The sequence below is a fragment of the Triticum aestivum genome, chromosome 3D, assembly GCF_018294505.1.
Source record: "Triticum aestivum cultivar Chinese Spring chromosome 3D, IWGSC CS RefSeq v2.1, whole genome shotgun sequence".
In the NCBI taxonomy this organism is placed as follows: Eukaryota; Viridiplantae; Streptophyta; class Magnoliopsida; order Poales; family Poaceae; genus Triticum; species Triticum aestivum.
In genome coordinates this window covers 388166474-388184518 of record NC_057802.1, presented here as the reverse complement: position 1 = coordinate 388184518, position 18045 = coordinate 388166474, and positions in this window count along the sequence as shown.

Here is an 18045-nt window from a genome sequence, read left to right as displayed (position 1 = left end):
TTTCAGACAAATGCGTTCGTAAGACATGGTTCCCCCTCCCAATTCCCCATTCATACCTCGTGGGTGCCAAATCACCTTCTCCCCTAAAGCTCCCTTCTCCCTAGCCACGAAACCTCAGCCCCTCCTCCATGGCGCCCCCACCACACCAAATTCACCGCAGCCCTCCTCCCCAATGTCGGAGACGCGGTCCGTTTGCTGTCGTGCACTGGGCCGTGTGCCTCTTACTCCGTGCTGCCGAAGCTGCCTCGACGACGGCCGCGTGAACCCCCACCATTCTGCATGGCGCTGGAGCGGCTCCAACTTCGGATCCGTCCAGGGCCCTGGCGCTGCTTCCCCGTAGGCGTCGACTGTTGCGACATCTCTGCTTCCCTGCCGCCGGTAGCCACCGCAACCTCGCCGGCCTCACCGACTTGGCAGCTGGAGCTGCCTACTTCACCGGGGCGCAAGATAGGTCGCTCCCTCATATCAAATCAATTTATTTAGGTGTCAGTTGTCAAAATTTTTATTCTGGGCCAATCGATTCCCAATGGGAAGCAGCACCCCTTGACGCGGCGGAGCTCCTAGGCTGCCGGTTGGCTGGTGTCTAACATAAGGGTGCGGGGGTGCAAGTTCGCCACGGAAGCAGCGCTTAGATGGCATCTTAGAGTTGCGTGGGTTGAAGGTACTGCCGCCGCCGGATCTGGATGACGGCGAGTCTTTGGGGATTGGCCGGGGCGGCGCAACCACGACAGTGCGGTGGGGCAGGGAGCAGGGTTTTGGTCAGAGCTCTCGCGGCCACGGACGACGAAGGCAGGGTGCTCTGCCGGTGGTCGCTGGCTCTTCGGGGAAGATTCCGAACAGTGTCAGCCGGGAGGCACAGGACGACCATCAAGCCATCCGTCCTAGATCGGACAGTACCAAAATAAAATAAAATCGCGTGACCCCAATTTAGTCTTTATTCAACAGATGTGTGACCACTCTCGTACCTTGCCGTTGATCTCTTAGGGTATTTCTTCAGATCAAAGATATGTGTCATTCTTAACATTATGCGTTTTCTGCATCTTCAGCCACACCGTCTTCAGACTCACCGCAACTGCTCCAACAAGGGAAGCATACACCAGAAGGGAGCTATAGTCCCCACTCAATAGTTCCCTGCACCGAATGCGCGTGCCCAACATGGACAACCATAACAACTGCAGGGCCATCGACAAGTCAGCACATGATGCTCACTCCTATGGATGGCGGCAAGATAGGTTGTACCCTCATCTTACTTGTGTGCATCATTTATGGCTTTGTTATTCATCTAAGCATGGAAAATAGATTATCACATTTCACTGCATATTCATGCTGATCTCTTACGGGTCTTGTTCATGAGTTAACGTTGTTCCATAGTTCAGCTAAGAGACTTGTTCTAGGTAACACTGTTCCATAGTTATCATCCATCAGCCAATGCTATCCCACAGGCTGGTGATTATAGTATTATACCACTTCTAGTATTACCTATGTTGTTCTTTAATACTTTTGTGTGCCATCTAGTTAATCTCGAGTACAAACGATACATATTCTGTAGCTTTCATATGTGTTCTCCCTTTAGTTTTTGAGACCTGTTGCTGCTAGTTTGTGACACCCTAGTTTTTGCCCTCTTTTATTTGCCTGATTTTCATTTGGATTGATTTTGAAATTTGAAGTTTTTGAATCTTTTCATATGGACTTAAACACTTGGGTACCCCTTGACTTTCACCCAAGTGCCTCATTTCCCTCTCTAATCATCTTTTCCTCTCTGGTTCACCTCAAAATAATATTTGGAATATTTTTCTTTAATGAAAAATATTCGTTTCCCTCTCTTAAACCCTAGCTAGCTCAATGTGCTCCAAAGCAACCCCAATTTTTCTTGCCCACAAAAATCTGAGAAAATTAACAAATATTCTTTGAACCCTAGGGCACCTTCCTGAGCAAAAATATTTCATCACTTTTTGGAATATTTTTGCTACAGAAAATATTTTCTGTTCTAGACAGAAATGGCGGTTTCTACAGCAACTACCATTTTACTTGCTCCAATGTGGCTGATTTTTCTTGTGCATCATCACCTTAGTAGATGATTGCTAACCTCCAAAGCCCAGCTCCCAACTCCCAGCCGTTTGACCTCAGTAAACTCTCAAAGTTACTGATCAGAAACTTAGTAGGCTTGTGAAATCTTTTCTACTGCGTCTGGATCCAAACCAAAGCGTGGTAATCTTCAAAACTACAACGAACAATAAGCTAGACATGAGTTTTGGACTTAGGTCGGCCCAAGGGCAAAGTTCACGCGGTGACCACGCGTGTACATGATGCCAACCTGCGTGTCGATGCGCTCTGAGTGCCGCCGGGCGCTCTGTTTCGCGCGTGCTCGCTTCCCCGCCTGCCTAAGCGTGCCAAACCTCGCCACAATCTTCGTCCTAGCTCCCTTAACTCTCCCCTGGCACTCGCCGACGCCGGAGCTCGCCGCAGCGAGCACGGGCACGGTCCGGCCAACGCAACAATGCGCTCTGCACTATGCTTGTCGCCTTCCTCTCGATCCTGTGCACATCCCCGTTCGCCCACAGGCCCCACGTGAGCTGCGTCGCCTTCTCCCTCTCTCCGACGCCTCTCATCGCCGGGTGCCGTGTCCAGGTGTCACCGGCGGAGCCTGGCACCCCCTTGATGCTCGCCTATAAATGGAGCCCTCCCCAGCCTCCTCGAGCACCATCCTCCACTCCCACACACTCCACAACCTCGTAGAGAACCGTAGCCCGACCGGGCAGGCCGCGGGCCGCCGCCTCCGAGCTCGAGCTCGCCGGCGATCCCCTCGGGTCGTCTCCGTAGCTTCGGCCCCTCCCAGTCCTGGGCAACCCTTCCAGGAACTCCGCCACTCTGTGGTGGTCTCGTTCCGCCCGGTTGGAGCCCCTGGAGTCGCCTCTGCTCGCCGTCGTCTTCGTCTCCGGTGAGCTCTGCTTCCTGTCTCCTCTAGAGAGGATGATTCCGAGACCGTCCGACCACCCCTAGCTACTCTACGGGTACGGGTAGGTGCGCCTCCGTCTCCTCTCTCGATCCCTCCCTCTCGTTTTGGCCAAGGAGTCCTCGTCGCCGACGTGAGCTCCGGCGAAGCCGCGCCGTCCTCTGTTTCCTTCTCCCTCTCCCCCTCACCTGACTAGCGGGGCCCGGTAGTCAGCCAGTCAGTACGTGCGTGAAGCGGTACGAGTGGTGGCGCCCCGAGGCTTTACGCCTTCGACGTCACCCCCAGTCTGTTTTCATTTAAATTCAAATTTCATTTATATCCAGAGAGCTTCAAACATCTATAACTCTTCAACCATAAGTCCAAATGAATTGATTCTTTTTGCATTGTGTTCTTTGCAAAGAAATCTAGCAGCTCACCAAAAATGGGATTTTCCCCTGCTATCTAGATTTTCTGGTGATTTTCAGAAGGGTTCTTGATGTTTTCTTTTTGTGTTTATAAATATTTTCAGAGAGAGAAGCTTGTCTTGAGGATCACCAGAAGGCTTGTGAACCTGATCTGCACTAAGGCAAGCCACAACAACATTTTCATGATGCCACTATAATATTTGTGATTTTTACTTGAATGAATGATTTAATCCATGCATTTAAAATCACTACTATGCTATTTATATTCTGTTAGTGCTTGTTTAAGTGAATATGCTTGAATTATAGAAAGTTTGTAGTTAACTAAGTTGGCATAGAAACTAGAATTAATTTTTGTTATGAAAGACATAATATGGTTATGGATATAAGTAATTAATTGGAGTTATTTTTCTTGAATGATAAAAATGATAAAATTTGTTAGAAAAGATTCTGTTTAATGTGAGGTTTATCTTAACCAGAGAAGTGTCAAGAGTTGTTGATGGTTATGCTCAGTGTGGATATAGTTGACTCAGTCTTTTCCGTTAATATATGATGCATATGTTAGTGTTGCATCTCATGGCATACTATGACACCCGTTATTTTCAATTTAAGTTGAACCTGATAATAACACAACTTGAATATATCGTTGACCAGGTCACGGTGCCACTAAATCGAGTTTTTCCCAGTGCAACCACATTTGCCTTTATGGGAAGGCCTTTATTCGGTCCATTGTCATGCCTCTTGTCGGTGCCTCCAACGAGGGAAGGTTGTGGGCATGCGGTACCCTGGCCCGGTAAGCAGACATAACCTTGTGTGCCCGTTGTTGAGATCTTTGGTACCGGTCCCCGTGAGGGACGTTTATGTTTTGGCCACGGCGGTGGTCGTTGTGTCTTTGGTAGACACGGGGCCACCCAGGACTAGCCCAGTTGGGAGTGAGTCGGAGTGGCCGAGAGAGTGTCATGGCAATTGAGGGGCTTCATCGGAATGCCATTGGTCCACCCGAATGGGAGTACGAGGCCATGGGTTCCGTGGTGTGGGTACAGTGCGCTACCTCTGCAGAGTGTATTAATCTATCGATAGCCGAGTCCACGCTTACGGACACGCTCGAAAGTAGGTCACACCATGGGTCAACATTTAATAAATCTTGCACACTAAGTTATGAACTTTGCACTGTTAATGACGGCGGGAAGGTCATCTTGTGGTTTGAGGCCAAGTGTTGGTCATGGTTGTGATCGCCGGAAGGATCACCGTTTGAGACAAAATATTGGTCGCGGTTGTGATCGCCGTAAAGATCACAATTTCTTCCTAGTTAAGACCTTGAGGTCGGTATGTTTGTGGTCCAAGAGCGATCACCGGCGTTAAGCCAGTCCGAGGGATTTTTCTCTCAGGAGCATGATCACAACATGTTGGCTATCTTGTTGCATTATTAATAATTGGTTAATTATCATGATATTGTTTGTCATTATGTTTATGTTTGTTGTGAGCTTGCAAGTACATTCAATGTACTGACCTGGCGTGTCATGCCAGATTTCAGGAAAGTCTCGTTGGAAAGGAGTGTTGTCCGAGTCTAGATCGTGTCCACATCGGTGTCCCTGTGCTATGGAGTTTCCTCTACGACGTTGTTCCGCTGCCGCGTAGTTGTTATGATCGAGGCCCCCTTTATGTTCACTAAATAATGTAAATATTGTTCAGCCACACCGTGTGTGCCGCTTGGCCTCGCTACCTGTTGTAATATAAACTTTGATCCGCTAGCATCAATAAAGCGGTTGTTTTCTGTACCAAGATGTTGTGTGTTGCCAGAAGACATGGTCTCTGGGCTGGCAACGCATGGTAAACCAGTTGCTCTGAGCCGGGGTGCCACAACGCTTGGTATCAGAGCCACGCTGACTGTAGGCCACGATGACTACGACGTGTTAACTGGATGTTAGATACGAGTTTAAGTTGAGTGCCGGTAGCATTGGTAGCTGGGTGTTGCATTGCATGTTTATAGACGTTGTTGGGCCTCCAAGTGCAGATGTTTGTAGACCATGTCATAGAGGGAGTAACGGGCCAGATGATTGAATTTTTGCAAATATTCACCCACAGACTGATTTCCTTGGAGGAGCGAGTGGAATTCACGATGCTTAGTCTTCATAATTCCAGTAGGGATATGATATTTCCGGAACTGATCATTGACTTTTGTCCAGGTAATTTCTGTACCCCCTCGGTGATGATCCAGTCTATCGTGTGTACCGGGAGCGTCTAGCTGACTCAGTGTATGAGTATCACGCCATGGTTACTCTGCGCACCAGTTCCGATTCCAGCACCTACACTCGTACCTCTCGGAGCGGTTACGCTTCTACCGCTTCTCAGGCTGTCCAGTTTGCTGCATTCGAGGTCCTTGTCGAGCTTCATTATAAGGAGGTCCGGATGCAGAACCACCCAGGTTTCTACTACTATCCTTCTCTGCACGACAATGGTCATGTCCGTTTCCCTATCATTGATCCGGAGTTTGATAGTGTTGCTAGCCACCTTGCTCGCCGCTAGCTATCTTATGATCCACGAGCTGGCTCGAGAGCTGACTCGCGCTCGTACTGCTTTAGCCTCTGCTTTAGTCTCTTCTAGGTCTGCCACTACTCCATCCTCCCTGGGATTTACTACTTATATTCCAGCCAGTTCTAGCTCCCCTGTTACACCGGTTACTCCTCCGAGTAGCTCGGGCACCTCGACCGTGAATCCTCTCAGTGCTCCTGCTGAGTGGGTTTCACTTCTCACTACTCCTGTAGCCCCAATGATTCACCCTACACCTGCCCCTAAGGGAGAGCCCTCTAGGCAGCGTCGTCGTACCTTTAACCCGGAGGTCTCAGTTAACCTCATCAGTTCAGGATCCGAGTCCGCTTCAGGAGAGGACCCCGCAGCACCCGTAGAGCAGTAGAGCTTTTGAGTACTCGCAGACATCAGGATGGTGTACGAGTGTATTCGTATGAGTCATGAGGTTTCATTTCATGTATGAGAGTAGTTTCACCTGGCATGTTGGTTGTCTTTCATGTATGAGTCTATGTATAATTATGGGTGAACTCTATTTCATTCGCCATGTTTTCTTCGTCATTTCGGCTTTTCTCCGGCTTTTGTTGCTGGCTTTTCCCCAATTTATTTTGAAGTTTTCTCATCTCGGTTGCGTTGTCTTGGGAAAAATCACAATAGAATGCCGCGGGGAGGCAGCAATAGCAATGTTCGCGAGGGTACCCCTGTTCGTCATTCCGCACGACAGGTAGGACACCCCCCCGAGCCGTACGTTCCACCACCGCCTCCACCGCCAAATCGGCCCTCCACCGAGCAAATTCTGCGTATGTTTGAGGAAAGACGGAATAATGATCTGATTGAAATATTAATAAGTGTGCAAGCTATGGTTGGACAGAATGGAAATCAGAACGGTCACCACTCCAAGCTGTCAGACTTTCAGAGGACCAAGCCTCCCAGTTTCAGTCAGGTTCTTGATCCATTGGATGCAGACGATTGGTTACGAACCATTGAGAGAAATCTTGAGATTGCTCATACCGAAGAAGATGATAAAGTTCCATTTGCAACTCATTATCTTGAAGGCACTACTGCCATATGGTGGGAAAATGCAAAAGCCATGTGGCCCGCTGATGAAGAAATTACCTGGACAAAATTCAAGGATCAGTTCCGGAAATATCATATCCCTACTGGAACTATGAAGACTAAGCATCGTGAATTCCTCTCGCTCCTCCAAGGAAATCAGTCTGTGGGTGAATATTTGCAAAAATTCAATCATCTGGCCCGTTACTCCCTCTACGCAACCTTCTTCTTGTAAACTTTGATCCGCTAGCATCAATAAAGCGGTTGTTTTCTGTACCAAGATGTTGTGTGTTGCCAGAAGACATGGTCTCTGGGCTGGCAACGCATGGTAAACCGGTTGCTCTGAGTCGGGGTGCCACAACGCTTGGTATCAGAGCCGCGCTGACTGTAGGCCACGGTAGACTACGACGTGTTAACTGGATGTTAGATACGAGTTTAAGTTGAGTGCCGGTAGCATTGGTAGCTGGGTGTTGCATTGCATGCACTTGTTCTATTTTTTTATGCTAACCTACTAATGGTTGTGAGTGTAGATGGCTCCGGTGCCGTATCCGTGCCAGTTGCAGCTGATGCCGTTTACGTCGCCGCATCTCCTTCGTAACATGTGGCGTCGGCTGTACCCCCTCGGTGACGATCCAGTCTATCGTGTGTACCGGGAGCGTCTAGCTGACTCAGTGTATGAGTATCATGCCATGGTTACTCTGCGCACCAGTTCCGATTCCAGCACCTACACTCGTACCTCTCGGAGCGGTTACGCTTCTACCGCTTCTCAAGCTGTCCAGTTTGCTGCATTCGAGGTCCTTGTCGAGCTTCGTTATAAGGAGGTCCGGATGCAGAACCACCCAGGTTTCTACTACTATCCTTCTCTGCACGACAATGGTCGTGTCCATTTCCCTATCATTGATCCGGAGTCTGATAGTGTTGCTAGCCACCTTGCTCACCGCTAGCTATCTTATGATCCACGAGCTGGCTCGAGAGCTGGCTTGCGCTCGTACTGCTTTAGCCTCTGCTTTAGTCTCTTCTAGGTCTGCCACTGCTCCATCCTCCCTGGGATTTACTCCTTATATTCCAGCCAGTTCTAGCTCCCCTGTTACACCGGTTACTCCTCCGAGTAGCTCGGGCGCCTCGACCGTGAATCGTCTCAGTGCTCCTGCTGAGTGGGTTTCACTTCTCACTACTCCTGTAGCCCCGATGCTTCACCCTACACCTGCCCCTGAGGAGAGACCTCTAGGAAGCATCATCGTACCTTTAACCCGGAGGTCTCAGTTAACCTCGTCAGTTCAAGATCTGAGTCCGCTTCAGGAGAGGACCCCGCAGCACCCGCAGAGCAGTAGAGCTTTTGAGTATTCGCGGTCATCAGGCTGGTGTACGATTCGTACGAGTCATGAGGTTTCATTTCATGTATGAGAGTAGTTGAACCTGGCATGTTGGTTATCTTTCATGTATGAGTCTATGTATAATTACGTTGGAACTCTATTTCATTCGCCATGTTTTCTTCATCATTTCAGCTTTTCTCCGGCTTTTGTTGCTGGCTTTTCCCCAATTTATTTTGAATGTTTCTCATCTCGGTTGCGTTGTCTTGGGAAAAATCACAATAGGATGCCGCGGGGAGGCAGTAGTAGCAATGTTCGCGAGGGTATCCCTGTTCGTCATTCCGCACGACAGGCAGGACACTCCCCCGAGCCGTACGTTCCACCACCGCCTCCACCGCCAAATCCGCCCTCCACCGTGCAAATTCTGCGTATGTTTGAGGAAAGACGGAATAATGATCTGATTGAAATATTAATAAGTGTGCAAGCTATGGTTGGACAGAATGGAAATCAGAACGGTCACCACTCCAAGCTGTCAGACTTTCAGAGGACCAAGCCTCCCAGTTTCAGTTAGGTTCTTGATCCCGTGGATGTAGACGATTGGTTACGAACCATTGAGAGAAAGCTTGAGATTGCTCATACTGAAGAAGATGATAAAGTGCCATTTGCAACTCTTTATCTTGAAGGCACTGCTGCCATATGGTGGGAAAATGCAAAAGCCATGTGGCCTGCTGATGAAGAAATTACCTGGACAAAATTCAAGGATCAGTTCCGGAAATATCATATCCCTAATGGAATTATGAAGACTAAGCATCGTGAATTCCTCTCGCTCCTCCAAGGAAATCAGTCTGTGGGTGAATATTTGCAAAAATTCAATCATCTGGCCCATTACTCCCTCTATGACGTGGCCACCGAAGAAATAAAGATTGACATATTTCTTGCTGGATTAAACCCGCAACTCCGGTGTACTCTCAGCATGTTTGATTTTCCAGATTTCAAAACTCTGGTGAACAAAGCTTTCATTGCTGAAAGGGAGCACAAGCTCGTATCAGACAACAGGCCTGTCAATAACGATCACAAGCGCAAGTTTGAGCCAAAGAAGGATGGACAACCCATGCAAAAGGCTCGTACCTGGCAGCAGACTCAGGTGGAATACAAGCCCAATTCGCAACAGAATGTTAACAAGACCACCACCCAAGTCAAGAATGTCGTGCCCAATCCAGTGCACGAGGAGCGCCAGCACATCAATGCTTGCTTCAGTTGTGGGAAAACCGAACATTATGCCAGACAGTGTCCCAAGAACAGCAAGGCAAATGCTCTATTCAGGCCACAAGTCAACTTTATGGAGTCATGCCCGACCCAGCAAAACATCATTGGGCACGTCAATCACCTCTCCGCCGATGAAGCCCAAGTGAACCCCGAAGTCGTCATTGGTATGTTCTCTGTTAATAACATACCTGCAGTAATTTTATTTGACTCTGGGGCTTCCCACTCTTTTATTTCTCGGAGTTTTGTTGCCCAAAACAAATTTCCTTGTTCGCTTTTGGGCAAGAATATGCTGGTACAAACCCCGGGATCATTAATCAGGAGCAATCTGGTCTGCCGTAATCTGGAAATCAATATCAACGGAGTCTATTTTCCAACTTCCTTGATAATCATTGAGTCTGCTAAGTTGGATGTTATTGTGGGTATGAATTGGCTGACTCAATATCAAGTATGCATAAATTGCGCGACCCGAGAAGTTGCTTTGACCAGTCAGAAAGGGCAGACTACCAAATTCTATGCTCGCAGAAGCATCCCCAAGAAAGAAATGGCCTTCACCGGTGTGGCTGAATTGGAACTAATTCCTGTGGTCAGTTAGTTCCCTGATGTATTTCCAGAAGAGCTGTCAGGCATGCCACCAGATCGAGAGCTGGAGTTTGCAATAGATCTTGTGCCCGGAACCGCACCGTTATACAAGAAGTATTAACGGATGCCCTCATCAGAATTAGTGGAGCTAAAGAAACAGCTTGATGAAATGCTCCAGAAAGGATATATCCGTCCCAGCTCTTCACCATGGGGGTCACCTGCTATCTTCGTGGACAAAAAGGATGGCAGCCTCCGCATGTGTGTGGATTATCTTCAGCTGAATGATGTCACCATCAAAAATAAATATCCGCTGCCAAGAATTGATGACTTGTTTGATTAGCTCAGTGGGGCCAAAGTATTCTCCAAGATTGATCTAAGGACAGGATATCATCAACTCAAGATTAAAAAGGAAGATATTCCTAAGACCGCATTCACTACTCGGTATGGTCTTTATGAATATACAGTTATGTCCTTTGGTCTCACCAATGCCCCTGCTTTCTTCATGCATATGATGAACAAAGTATTCATGGACTTCCTCGATAAGTTCGTGGTAGTCTTCATCGAGGACATACTTATTTACTCAAGAAGTGAAGAAGATCACATAGAACACCTCCGAGCAGTACTACAACGACTCCGCGACCATCAGCTATACGCCAAATTCAGTAAGTGTGAGTTTTGGCTCAAGCAAGTTGGATTTCTTGGACACGTACTATCTGCCGAAGGTATCGCCGTGGACCCGAGAAAAGTAAAGGATGTGCTCGATTGGTTGCCACCCACAACCGTATCACAGATCCGGAGTTTTCTTGGATTAGCCGGGTATTACCGTCGTTTCATTGAAGGGTTTTCCGAGATTGCTAAACCCATGACGGAGCTGCTCAAAAAGGATAAGAAGTTTGAATGGACTGAGGACTGTGAGAAAAGTTTTAATGAGCTAAAGATACGGCTGACGACCGCACTTGTGTTAACTCTTCCAGATATCTACCGCAGTTTTGATGTGTACTGCGACGCCTCCAGACAAGGACTTGGATGCGTACTTATGCAAGACGGCAAGGTAGAAGCCTATGCATCACGACAGCTACGACCCCACGAGGGAAATTATCGATGAGACACTATCTCATCAGGAAGAGGTGCCAAATTTTTTCCGATCACAAAAGTCTCAAGTATATATTTACTCAGCCAGATTTAAATCTCCGTCAACGAAGGTGGCTTGAGTTAGTCAAGGATTATGATCTTGGAATAAATTACCACCCGGGTAAGGCCAACGTGGTCACCGATGCACTCAGTCGAAAGCCTGTCAGCATGAAAGTCATATTGGAATCCTTGCCTCCTGAACTTCAAGAGGAGATTGCTCAGCTCAACCTGGTCATAGTTGATGCTGGCCTTGCTAATCTTTTGGAAGTCACCCCCACCCTTGAGGAAGAGATCCGCAAGGCACAGCCCGATGACACCGTTCTCCAGAAACGTGCCAAGAATATGGTAGCGGGACAGACTTCCGATTTCTCAAAGGATCAATTTGGTACTCTCTGATTCCGTGGAATAATTTGTGTACCAAATCAGGCGGATTTAAAGCAGAAAATCCTGTCGGGAGCACATGAATCTTCGTATTCTATTCACCCTGGTGGTACAAAAATGTATGAAGATTTGCGACAAGTATTCTGGTGGGATGGGATGAAGAGAGACATTGCCTATTTTGTGGCCTGTTGCGACATATGCAACAAGGTGAAGGCAGAGCATCAGAAGCCAGCCGGACTTCTCCAACCACTGCCAGTCTCACAATGGAAATGGGATGATGTCTGCATGGATTTCATCACAGGACTGCCCAAGACTCAGCGAGGCAATGATGCAATCTGGGTCATAGTGGACACCTTAACCAAGGTTGCTCACTTTATCCCGATTAGAACCACATATCGAGCGGATCAACTTGCACAGTTGTATGTATCCAGGATAGTTAGTCTGCATGGAGTACCCCGAACAATCACTTCTGACCGAGGTTCACTTTTTACCTCCGCTTTGGTCACGTCTCCATCAAGCCTTGGGGACAACACTGAAATACAGTACCGCTTATCATCCTCGGACCGATGGACAGACAGAGCGGGTAAACCAAATACTCGAAGATATGCTGCGAGCATGTGCTTTGGCCCAAGGATCTAAATGGGAAGACTGTCTGCCGTATGCCGAGTTCTCTTATAACAACAGCTTCCAGACTAGTCTAAAGATGTCACCGTATGAGGCCTTGTATGGCCATAAGTGCCGCACTCCTTTAAATTGGTCTCAAACTGGAGATAGCCGCATTTTCGGGACGATCTCATGATGGAAGCTGAGAAACAAGTTAGGGAAATCAGAGATAGATTGCAACTAGCCAAATCTCGATAGAAGAGTTATTATGATGCAAAGCACCGACAGATCAGTTTTGAACCCGGAGAACATGTATACCTCCGAGTCACTCCTATGAAAGGAGTCAAGAGATTCCAGAGTCGTGGAAAGTTGGCACCCAGATTTATTGGTCCATTTCCAGTTATGTCCCGAGTGGGTACTGTTGCATATCAGTTGGAGCTACCCCCTGAATTGTCAGACGTGCACAACGTGTTTCATGTTTCACAGTTAAGGCGATGCATATCACCGCCTGAGAAAAAGACTGCTATGACTGAAATAGAATTGGCAAAGGACTTAACACATGAAGAGAGACCGGTTAAAATTTTGGATCAGATGGAAAGGGTCACTCGTAGTAAAGCAAGGAGATTCTTCAAAGTCCAGTGGGAGCACCACACCGAGTCAGAATCAACTTGGGAACGAGAAGAATTTCTAAGGGCACATTATCCAGAATGGTTTTCCCAAACAACCGAATCTCGAGGACGAGATTCATTCTAAGTGGGGGAGGTTTGTGACAGTCGGGTTTTTGCCCTCTTTTATTTGCCTGATTTTCATTTGGATTGATTTTGAAATTTGAAGTTTTTGAATCTTTTCATATGGACTTAAACACTTGGGTACCCCTTGACATTCACCCAAGTGCCTCATTTCCCTCTCTAATCATATTTTCCTCTCTGGTTCACCTCAAAATAATATTTGGAATATTTTTCTTTAATGAAAAATATTCATTTCCCTCTCTTAAACCCTAGCTAGCTCAATGTGCTCCAAAGCAACCCCAATTTTTCTTGCCCACAAAAATCTGAGAAAATTCACAAACATTCTTTGAACCCTAGGGCACCTTCCTGAGCAAAAATATTTCATCACTTTTTGGAATATTTTTGCTACGAAAAATATTTTCTGTTCTGGACAGAAATGGTGGTTTCTACAACAACTACCATTTTACTTGCTCCAATGTGGCTGATTTTTCTTGTGCATCATCACCTTAGTAGATGATTGCTAACCTCCAAAGCCCAGCTCCCAACTCCCAGCCGTTTGACCTCAGTAACCTCTCAAAGTTACTGATCAGAAACTTACTAGGCTTGTGAAATCTTTTCTACTGCGTCTGGATCCAAACCAAAGTGTGGTAATCTTCAAAAATACCACGAACAACAAGCCAGACATGAGTTTTGGACTTAGGTCGGCCCGAGGGCAAAGTTCACGTGGTGACCACGCATGTACATGATGCCAACCTGCATGTCGACGCGCTCTGAGTGCCGCCGAGCGCTCTGTTTCGCGCGTGCTCGTTTCCTGATGTCTACTACGCAACCTTCTTCTTGTGTAGACGTTGTTGGGCCTCCAAGTGCAGAGGTTTGTGGGAGGTGTAGGATGAAGATGGTCTCTCTTAAGCAACCCTGCAACCAAATAACAAAGAGTCTCTTGTGTCCCCAACACACCCAACACAATGGTAAATTGTATAGGCGCACTAGTTCGGCGAAGAGATGGTGATACAAGTGCAATATGGATGGTAGATATAGGTTTTTGTAATCTGAAAATATAAAAACAGCAAGGTAGCAAGTGATAAAAGTGAGCACAAACGGTATTGCAATGCATTGAAACAAGGCCTAGGGTTCATACTTTCACTAGTGCAAGTTCTCTCAACTATAATAACATAACTGGATCATATAAATATCCCTCAACATGCAACAAAGAGTCACTCCAAAGTCACTAATAGCGGAGAACAAACGAAGAGATTATGGTAGGGTACGAAACCACCTCAAAGTTATCCTTTCTGATCGATCTATTCAAGAGTCTGTAGTAAAATAACACGAAGCTATTCTTTCCGTTCGATCTATCATAGAGTTCATACTAGAATAACACCTTAAGACACAAATCAACCAAAACCCTAATGTCACCTAGATACTCCAATGTCACCTCAAGTATCCATGGGTATGATTGTACGATATGCATCACACAATCTCAGATTCATCTATTCAACCAACACAAAGAACTTCAAAGAGTGCCCCAAAGTTTCTACCGGAGAGTCAAGACGAAAACGTGTGCCAACCCCTATGCATAGGTTCATGGGAGGAACCCGCAAGTTGATCACCAAAACATACATCAACTGGATCACGTGATATCCCATTGTCACCACAGATATGCACATGCAAGACATACATCAAGTGTTCTCAAATCCTTAAAGACTCAATCCGATAAGATAACTTCAAAGGGAAAACTCAATCCATTACAAGAGAGTAGAGGGGGAGAAACATCATAAGATCCAACTATAATAGCAAAGCTCGCGATACATCAAGATCATATCACCTCAAGAACACGAGAGAGAGAGAGAGAGAGAGAGAGAGAGAGAGATCAAACACATAGCTACTGGTACATACCCTCAGCCCCGAGGGTGAACTACTCCCTCCTCGTCATGGAGAGCGTCGGGATGATGAAGATGGCCACCGGTGAGGGTTCCCCCCTCCGGCAGGGTGCCGGAACAGGGTCCAGATTGGTTTTTGGTGGCTATAGAGGCTTGCGGCGGCGGAACTCCCGATCTATTCTGTTCCCCGATGTTTTTAGGGTATATGGACATATATAGGCAAAAGAAGTCGGTCAGAGGAGCCATGAGGGGCCCACGAGGGTAGGGGTGCGCCCAGGGGGGCAGGCGCGCCTCCCTGCCTCGTGGCCACCTCGTTGCTTCCCTGACGTACACTCCAAGTCTCCTGGATTGCTTGTTCCAACAATAACTCTCCCGAAGGTTTCATTCCGTTTGGACTCTGTTTGATATTCCTTTTCTTCGAAACACAAAAACAAGGGGAAAAACAGGAACTGGCACCGGGCTCTGGGTTAATAGGTTAGTCCCAAAAATAATATAAGAGTGTAAAATAAAGCCCATAAACATCCAAAACAAATAATATAATAGCATGGAACAATCAAAAATTATAGATACGTTGGAGACGTATCAGCATCCCCAAGCTTAATTCCTGCTCGTCCTCGAGTAGGTAAATGATAAAAACAGACTTTTTGATGTGGAATGCTACCTAACGTATTTATTAATGATATCTTCTTTATTGTGACAAGAATATTCAGATCCATAAGATTCAAAACAAAAGTTTAATATTGACATGAAAACAATAATACTTCAAGCATACTAACAAAGCAATCATGTCTTCTCAAAATAACATGGCCAAAGAAAGTTATCCCTACAAAATCATATAGTCTGGCTATGCTCGATCTTCATCACACAAAATATTTAAATCATGCACAACCCCAATGACAAGCCAAGCAATTGTTTCATACTTTTGGTGTTCTCAAACTTTTTCAATCTTCGCGCAATACATGAGCGTGAGCCATGGACATAGCACTATAGGTGGAATAGAATGGTGGTTGTGGAGAAGACAAAAAAGGAGAAGATAGTCTCACATCAACTAGGCGTATCAACGGGCTATGGAGATGCCCACCAATAGATATCAATGTGAGTGAGTAGAGATTGCCATGCAACGGATGCACTAGAGTTATAAGTGTATGAAAGCTCAAAAAGAAACTAAGTGGGTGTGCATCCAACTCGCTTTCTCATGAAGACCTAGGGCATTTTGAGGAAGCCCATCATTGGAATATACAAGCCAAGTTCTATAATGTAAAATTCCCACTAGTATATGAAAGTGACAACATAGGAGACTCTCTATCATGAAGATCATGGTGTTATTTTGAAGCACAAGTGTGGTAAAAGGGTAGTAGCATTGCCCCTTCTCTCTTTTTCTCTCATTTTTTTTATTTTTTATTTGGGCCTTCTCTCTTCTTTTATGGCCTCTTTTTCTCTCTTTTTTATTTGGGCTTCTTTGGCCTCTTTTATTTATTTATTTTTTGTCCGGAGTCTCATCCCAACATATGGGGAAATCATAGTCTCCATCATCCTTTCCTCACTGGGACAATGCTCTAATAATGATGATCATCACACTTTTATTTACTTACAACTCAAGAATTACAACTCGATACTTAGAAAAAAATATGACTCTATATGAACACCTCCGGCGGTGTACCGGGATATGCAATGAATCAAGAGTGACATGTATGAAAGAATTATGAAGGTGGCTTTGCCACAAATACGATGTCAACTACATGATCATGCAAAGCAATATGACAATGATGGAGAGTGTCATAATAAACGGAACGGTGGTAAGTTGCATGGCAATATATCTCGGAATGGCTATGGAAATGCCATAATAGGTAGGTATGGTGGCTGTTTTGAGGAAAGTATATGGTGGGTGTATGATACCGGCAAAAGGTGCACGGTATTAGAGAGGCTAGCAATGGTGGAAGGGTGAGAGTGCGTATAATCCATGGACTCAACATTAGTCATAAAGAACTCACATACTTATTGCAAAAATCTAATAGTTATCGAAACAAAGTACTACGCGCATGCTCCTAGGGGGATAGATTGGTAGGAAAAGACCATCGTTCATCCCCGACCGCCACTCATAAGGAAGACAATCAATAAATAAATCATGCTTCGACTTCATCACATAACGGTTCACCATACGTGCATGCTACGGGAATCACAAACTTTAACACAAGTATCTCTAAAATTCACAACTACTCACTAGCATGACTCTAATATCACCATCTTCATATCTCAAAACAATCATAAGGAATCAAACTTCTCATAGTATTCAATGCACTTTATATGAAAGTTTTTATTATATCCCTCTTGGATGCCCATCATATTAGGACTAAATTGATAACCAAAGCAAATTACCATGCTGTTCTAAAGACTCCCAAAATAATATAAGTGAAGCATGAGAGTTCATCTATTTCTTCAAAATAAAACCACCATTGTGCTCTAAAAAGTATAAGTGAAGCACTAGAGCAAACGACAAACTACTCCGAAAAATATAAGTGAAGATCAATGAGTAGTCGAATAATTATGCAACTATGTGAAGACTCTCTAACATTTAAGAATTTCAGATCTTGGTATTTTATTCAAACAGCAAGCAAAACAAAACAAAATAAAATGACGCTCCAAGCGAAATACATATCATGTGGTGAATAAAAATATAGCTCCATGTAAAGTTACCGATGAACGAAGACGAAAGAGGGGATGCCATCCGAGGCATCCCCAAGCTTAGGCTCTTGGTTATCCTTGAATATTACCTTGGGGTGCCTTGGGCATCCCCACGCTTAGGCTCTTGCCACTCCTTATTCCATAGTCCATCGAATCTTTACCCAAAACTTGAAAACTTCACAACACAAAACTTGACAGAAAACTCGTAAGCTCCGTTAGTATAAGAAAATAAATCACCACTTAGGTACTGTTGTGAACTCATTCGAAATTCAAATTGGTGTAATATCTACTGTATTCCAACTTATCTATGGTTCATACTCTCCGATACTACTCATAGATTCATCAAAATAGGCAAACAACACAGTGAAAACAGAATCTGTCAAAAACAAAACAGTCTGTAGTAATCTGTATCAAACGTATACTTCTGGAACAACAAAAATTCTAATATAAACGGGTGGACCTGAGGAATGTTTCTATTAATCTTCTACAAAAAGAGTCAACCTAATAGCACTTTCCAGTAAAAAGTTGTAGCTAATCTCGTGAGCGCTAAAG